This window comes from Botryllus schlosseri, chromosome 10 (assembly GCF_051294905.1).
Source record: "Botryllus schlosseri isolate E-star chromosome 10, Bs_hap1, whole genome shotgun sequence".
Taxonomy (NCBI): Eukaryota; Metazoa; Chordata; class Ascidiacea; order Stolidobranchia; family Styelidae; genus Botryllus; species Botryllus schlosseri.
In genome coordinates, this window is record NC_137245.1 from 13,694,922 (window position 1) to 13,702,960 (window position 8,039).

An 8,039-nucleotide genomic window follows, 5' to 3' on the forward strand; every position below is an offset into this window, starting at 1 on the left:
ATGACGACGAGGTGGACTTTTTGGAGTAGGCTGCGGAAATTGACAGATTTAAGACGCTGGTGCGGAGCAGTGAAACCACGTTTGATCGTATAGTGCAACAGCGTTTGATGTTTTACAGTGGTTAGTTAATGCAATGCTACTTGAATCGTCACCGTATTTATGCTCGTGTCTGTAACTTTATCTGACCCATGGTGTTTCAAATGCGAGCTGTGAGAGGAGCTTAATTCTCTAAGCTCAAACTGATTTGGTCGTATTTACGTTCTGGCATGAATGATGATCGCCTATCAGCTCTATCCAGTCTGTCTATAGAAATAGACTACGTTCAAAACTAGAATTTGAGGATATTATCGCTGATTTTGTTTCGGCGAAAGCGCGAAATGTTATGTTTTAAGGCGGCTATTGATTTTCTATTTACACAATTTATTATTATGAATTCAAGGCACTTCAATGACGCTAGTCAGGCCTTGTGCATCACGACATGGAAATTATACAGTTCAGGGTCATTGTCTTTTTAAGTATCGTTGATATTTGCGTCTTTCTTCAAGCGCTTCGCGATCGTTCACTTTCATTTCACTATTCACTCTTCATTTCACTCTCCCATGCATTCAACTTCTGGTCTCGCATGCCGACTTTGTGCAGCGTGGCTTATTGTGTTTCTGGGTCTTTTCAAGACACTGTTAGTACAGCGGAATCAGCGATGAAGAACCCAGATAAACCTCCGACACCTAGAAACTAGCTTGAACATGGGTTCGGACTAACCACCATTGGTGCCGCAGCGCAGTTGATTTATACACTGCGCCACTCGCCTCCCCTATGTACACAATACATTCGTTCGCTATTTCTTGTCTTAATTATTTTTGGCCTTATTAACGTTGAGACCGTGACGCTGAAACGCAGCGTATTATTTGTAATTATTTTTATCGACAAGATTGCTTGAACAGGAATCTATGTCGAAATTTGCTGCGGTCTACTTAGGGGGCGGCATTTTAATCGAGAGCCAGGGGCGGCAGCGCATGCTGCTACGCCAGTGTGTACACTCATACAGTGTAACGTGGGCTACGCCCAATAAAACGCCTATATGTCTACAGCAGAACTTACAGTGGAACATACTCTAGCTTCTCTCATGCTTTTGAAATAGTGAAGGACTGACAACTACACCCTTTCCATATATCCTCGCAAGAAAAGTCTGACCGATACGACTTCCGTTCCCTAACGAGTAACACGGTGCTCACTGCTCATATGCATTTTCACAAGCTATAAAACTAAGTAAATATTTCCACTAGTAGCCCCACGTCATTCTCTGAGGTTCAGCGAGGCCCTGCGAGCAAAACAGCGTTTCTAAAGAATAAAATTTAGTGATCTACAAATAGTTGGTTTGTTGCTTTACCTTCATGGCTTGGTCATATCTTTGTTACTTCGGTATGGCCAGCGATGCGTACGCTTAACGACAGGGTTTAGGACAACACATTAAATTTTTATAGAAGAATAACAATTTCGCGATGCGAGGATCAAATGGACTGCGAACGACAATTCCCACCTTCTTCGTAGCAGCCATACATTTGGTGATTAATTGGATTGTCAATCGTCTCACGAAGTTGGGTAATGCGGAATTTAATTTGTGCTTGAATTGATTATTGTCGACTTGACTGGAATTCGAAAATCACGATTATCGTCTTGTGAGTTTTAAAGAAAATTTAAGCACAATATTTCAACAATGCTGATGTATGGGGTAAGGGGTCTCGAGTTTGTATGATCACAGTGGCGGAATTCGACCCACGAATGAACGATTCATTGCTGCTGCTTCATTTTGTGGTATTCTATTGTCAAGTAGGCATATCGTTCATGAATTATTGAATTATAGATTCGGTGTAGAAATTGACGTATGAGAACATAGCGACGACATTCAAGTATCTTTCATTTATGCCAAATCTATCAAAAAAAGGAGAATAATAAGTGGAACGACGATACGTGAATTAGGCTATACGTCAGGGGTTGAAAGCCCATTGCTTACGAGTCATATATGGGTATTTAGGTGATATGGACTCTCTGATAAATTTTTAAATTGGCACCTAATTCACATATTTTCAATATTTCTGCAAGTCTTTGTGAGCTTAATGCAGTGTCGTATCCAGTTTTATTCTAGTGGCTCGCACCCCGTTGCCAAATCTTGAAATGTATGTCAAAGTCAAATATTGGCTGCTGATTATTATTGCCCATGCTCATGTACCAGCCAATATAACAAGCTTTTAATAATAGGCCAAAAACGCAATATACCTTCAAATATAACCCGTCGAGTTCTATACGAAGTATGTATGATTGAAAAAACACGTTGTCACGTAGGCAACCAATATCATAAGCCGCTGTATGCCTACCTGAAATCTCGAACTGCACAATGTGTTGATTAATCAAAGAGAAAAGCAGACATGCGACGGCTGTACGACAATGCACTTTTCAATCCACATTGACTACTTGATCATAGGCGGGTAATTAACTCCTTTGGAAGTGTCATTGCCAACTACAATTTCAGATTACAAACAGCCATGCATATCGCCGATTGTAGGTATAGCTTGCTCGCACTGTTATTAAAATGTATGCCTTATATCACAACATTCCACCGCCGACGAATTTGAAAAAAGAGTAATAAAATTTGCCAAATGATACCAGTTACCATATCTCCGTCGCTGAAGTTATTAATTATCCGGGTTTGGAGGAACTGATTGAACCGTGCGTGTGCTGCACGGATTTATTGGAAACTTGGTTAACTGTTAAAAGCGTGTTACTGACGAACAAAAAGTAGATTCACAAGTTTACTGCTTTAAGTTTCGAAAATATGATACAGCTCTCAAGCTTCAAGAAATACCTAGCTTGCCAAAAGTTCCTAGCCCCTAGCTAAGCTAAAGTGTCTCCTATGGCTCAACTGTCGTTTTTCATTGTGTTGCATGCTAAAATGTCGGGCAACCAGCTTGATAGGCGCGGGCGTTATAACATGACATCAGCTTTTATACTGAAGATATGGCGGACACGACAAATCCCATGCGGTGAACGTCGATTTCGTGCCACTATAGAGTTTGAGTCAGGGTTGTAATGACTCGGCTTGACTCGACACGAGTCAAGATTTGTTGATGACTGAACTTGACTCGAATTGATTTCCTGAAATACGGAGAATGACTCGACTCGATTTGAGTCAATTTTCGTATTGACAAGACTTGTACTGGGGTCATTGCGCATGACTCAAGATTAGGAGGCCAATCCAGCCATTTCATTGTAACTTCGAATAATAGTAAAGTTACCACATTATTCATATTTCGTCTATCAGTACTATAGTACTTGAACAAAGGACCAGAAACTGTTGAGAGTGAGGCAAATCAGTATATTGTGAATGCGAGAAATTCGGTATCAACCAAACAGGGCTGTAAAAAGTAGGTTTAACATGACTTGAACTGGAAATTTAAGGATGAACACATGACCGGGTCTCGGACTCGACCCTCTGCACCTCGGCTTGTACTCGGACTTGACTCTGTCCGTGGTGAATCGAAAATGACTCGAGTCTAACTAAAAAAAGAGTGACATGTGACTATAGGACTTGTGACTGAGACCCTGTGACTTGGTTACAGCCCTGGCATGAGTCATAGTGCCACCAGGACGCAACTAATCTTCCCTAGTGACGTAACAGGCGATGGCGCTTTGGGAATTGCAATTGAAAATATAGGGCCAGCATGGCTCTTCTGATTCCCCCTTCTATACGTGATCCCCGTACAGTCGTACGCGCACGTCGCACAGTCGTGAATCCAAGACCCTTCTGTATGAGATTGAGAATTAACTATTACCTGGCTGGATGGCAGTGACAAAAAACGCAAGCGCTAACGGTCTACTCATACAGTAGCAAAAATAGCAAAAAAATTACTCCGCCATGTCGACTTACTAGGCTGTAGGCTAGTTAAACCAATCAAAAAGACTACCCGCCATACTTAAATATAGTTATGGTATATAAGGGCGTATCTGAAGTATCATTGAAGGGTCGCGTGAATTAAGTACAACATAACATTCATAATCCACTTGACGATCAAATTGTTGCCGACAGTCTGCCATAAGATTGACCTACAATGATTATTCTAATATAACATCTATTTATTGCGACGTGACGTGACCAGCGTGTAGGGATACGTAACTTTCCACGGACCCCAGAACACATTCGAATAGAATGCTCGATCACAGGATTTCCTCAGCAGAACTATGATGTACAATACATCATGTACCGTAAATTCCTCAGCAGAACTATGATGTACAATACATCATGTACCGTAAATATAATTTCAGCTATGCTGTACACCAGGGGTTCTCAGCCCTTTCTTGGCCGTGGCCCATTTTCCGGTTTGAAAACGTGCTGTGGCCCACCTCTTATCTAGAGTCATAACCCCTTTCAATGCGTGGTAATCGACGGCGCCGATATGCCAATTTCTCTAAAATTTGCGCTTTTTTCTCTTAATTTACTGATGATATTTAAATGTAGACATTCGGCCAATGAAATCGGGCGAAGCGTGACAAAAATTTTCAAGTCGAATAAATATCCTTCAACAAACGACCATCGAAATAATCTTGGGCCCCTTCGAGGTCCCGCAATTGGGAATTTGGGTGCAGCAGTTACGGCCTTGGTAGATCATAGGCTAAAACTCCTGTGTAGGCTATATTATGATCGTCCGCTGCTCTATTCGCATCGCGAAACACAATGACCAAATCCACGCATCCACTGTGTGATTGGGATTTTAGTTCCACTATTGTGGGGAATAATATAGTCATTCTGGGTCAGCTTCAAACAATTTATTGGTGAATGCGATGCTACAGAGAAGTGGAGAAATATATTTTTGATATGCATGCAATAACACATCTTGTACCAAACCAACTAAAGTTGCGATGTCAGAATATCCAATCCAATGTTACAATCAATTCATGTCGCTCTTACGTTATGTAGGCTACAATGATATCAGGGCGGACATTTTAAATCGACTCCAAAGATTATTTCGCTTCCCTAAATCCTCAATCCGTTACGATTCATTGCGGTGGTGCAGTATAACTTCACCAGGAGTTGCTAATAATTTGCAATTATGACTATTTTTATCTTACAATAATACGACTTGCCTAAGTACAGTAAATCTATACAGGAATTACACTTCATTCCGAGTTTATTGCACACCCCTTTCAACGGCATACGACATATGCCCCTGCCGGTATACTTGGATACTTCAGCATTCCCTGAATACATTCCAGTTATTATATTCTCCAAGTTACTTTAGTCGCTGTTAGCCGTAGGTTGCCAAAGCCAGTGGAAAAAGCCGACGTTTCTCCCTCCGTTTAGGACTTGCACATCGCGACTCCATACTTGCCACTACGTCTCATCAGACTCGGATGAAAAGCTTTATGTAGTCTACGTTCGATAATATGAATATTAGGGATGGTGTGAACCTCTGAAAGGTTCAGGTTCGTGTGAACGCGAACCTTTTTGAAAGGTTCTGTGTGAACGCGAACGTGAACCTCATGACGTCACGTGACGTCATTTTGCTAGTTCCAACCCTACATTTAAGTGAAATGATAGCCTCTATTAATGTGCACGATACCTAGCGACGACTCGGGCCACATAATGCCACACTGCTGAAGTACATATTGACGTTTTAAATTTCGCCCAATGTATCAACTGGGGCAATCAAATGATATAATAATCCCATAAATCAATATCTTCCGTCGCTCTGCCAACAACTTCGACGAGGACTTGCAAGGGAATATACGCCTACGGCCAGACATGGAAATGTATTCGGCATCTGAGTATTGCTACGTTGGTATTGAGCAGAGTGTAAAACGGGTCTCTATACTTGCTACCGATATTATCCAGTAACAAGTTATACAGCAGTAGCCAACACCCCAATCGCACGGATTTCGTTTTTATGATACAATAAACATATGACATAAAAATTGACCCCGTACGCCTGCTAGATTTTTCACATCAGACAACGATATCAATTTCATTGATTGGTTGAATAAACATCATTCGCTGACTACCTATGTTGTGTATTTGGCTCTTGATGTTGTGTGATTGCGGTTCAAGGTCACAGCAGATATTTCGAGCAAACTTTTGTAACAGAGCAAGTAAAATTTTTGAAATTTTCAAGGTGCATGCTCGTTTCGTGTTGATTTTTTTTTATGCTGCCAGCGCCATGGATAGAGTGGCACAGAGTTGAAATGCACTAAATTTCAACCAAAGATTTTATATAATGAAGTGAAAATTGTAATATATGAAAAAGGTTCGCAGTGCAGAACTTACCAAGGTTCGTTTGTGAACGTGAACCTCTAAATTTCCGAGGTTCACACACAGAACACGAACGTGAACCTCACGTTCACACCATCCCTAATGAATATATCTTTAGCGATTAACAAAACAAATATAGAAAAACTTACATTAATTCTAAAAATTTTTAAATGACTTTGTGGCCCACCTCAAATGCTCCTGTGGCCCACCCTTTGAGAACCCCTGCTGTACACTGTACACTGTGCTGTACCGTGTACATAATCACAGATTCTTGTTCCCATGTTGTTTATCGACAACTTCACGGTACGTAATCGCATTTTGAATTCGTTACTATATAGTAGGGATGGTGTGAACCTCTGAAAGGTTCAGGTTCGTGTGAACGCGAACCTTTTTGAAAGGTTCTGTGTGAACGCGAACGTGAACCTCATGACGTCACGTGACGTCATGTTGCTAATTCCGACTCTACATTTCAGTGAAGTGATAGCCTTGCTATACCTAGCGACGACTCGGACTACAATGCTGAAGTACATATTGACATTTTAAACGTATACAGATGTATCAACTGGGGCAATCAATTGATATAATCATTCCAGAAAATCAATATCTTCCGTCGCTTTGCCAACAATTTCGACGAGGACTTGCAAGGGAATATAAGCTTACGCCCTAACGGTCTAGGCCAGACCGGACAATGTATTCGGTGTCCGAGTATTGCTGTACGTTGATATTGAGCAGAGTGTAAAAAGGGTTTCTATACTTGCTACCGATATTATAGCATTAACAAGTTATACAGCAGTAGCCAATACACGAATCGCACGGATTTGGTTTTTATGATATAATATTCATATGAAATCAAGATTGACCCCGAACGCCTGCTAGATTTTTTACATCAGACGTCGATATCAATTTCATTGATTGGTTGAATAAGCATCATGCGGTGACTTATGACTACCTAGGTACCTACATGTAGTGTATTTCGCTCTTGATGTTGTGTGATTGCGACTCAAGCTCACAGCCGAGAGTCACTAAATATTCACAAACGGAAAGTTGGATATTTCGAGCAAACTTTTGTAACAAAGCAAGTAAAATTTGTGAGATGGTCAAGGTGCATGCTCGTTTAGTGTTGATTTTTTTATGCTGCCAGCGCCATGTACGTAGTGGTGCGCAGTTGAAATGCAATAAATTTCAACCAAAGATGTTATAATGATGTGAAAATTGTAATATATGAAAAAGGTTCACAGTGCAGAACCTATCAAGGTTCGTTTGTGAACGTGAACCTCTAAATTTCTGAGGTTCACACACAGAACGCGAACGTGAACCTCGCGTTCACACCATCCCTACTATATATAGTACAGTACAGTAATGGTACGACTATATATTTACAGCGCTTGTAGTGTTCGCAACTCCAAAATTTCAAAACTTGGAAGGGGCGAAAAATTCCGACAGCCAAGTGACATCAGAGACACACCCATCAGCGGTGTGATTTTATTTGCCGATATGTTCCCTCGTGCCATAAATGTACCGAAATTAACGGCTGGCAATGGGCAACCTCTAAAAGTGCACGCTTGAAAAGTACAGAATGAACGTTAGTAGTATCGTGCATGTTATCAACTGATTCAATTCAACTGACAACTGCCTCAAGTGATATACTATAGATAACTAACCTCCGTAGGTTAGTTATCTATAGACATTAGACATACTGGTTTTCCAATTTGTCCAAAAAACCTTCCCTCTGCTACGCGAC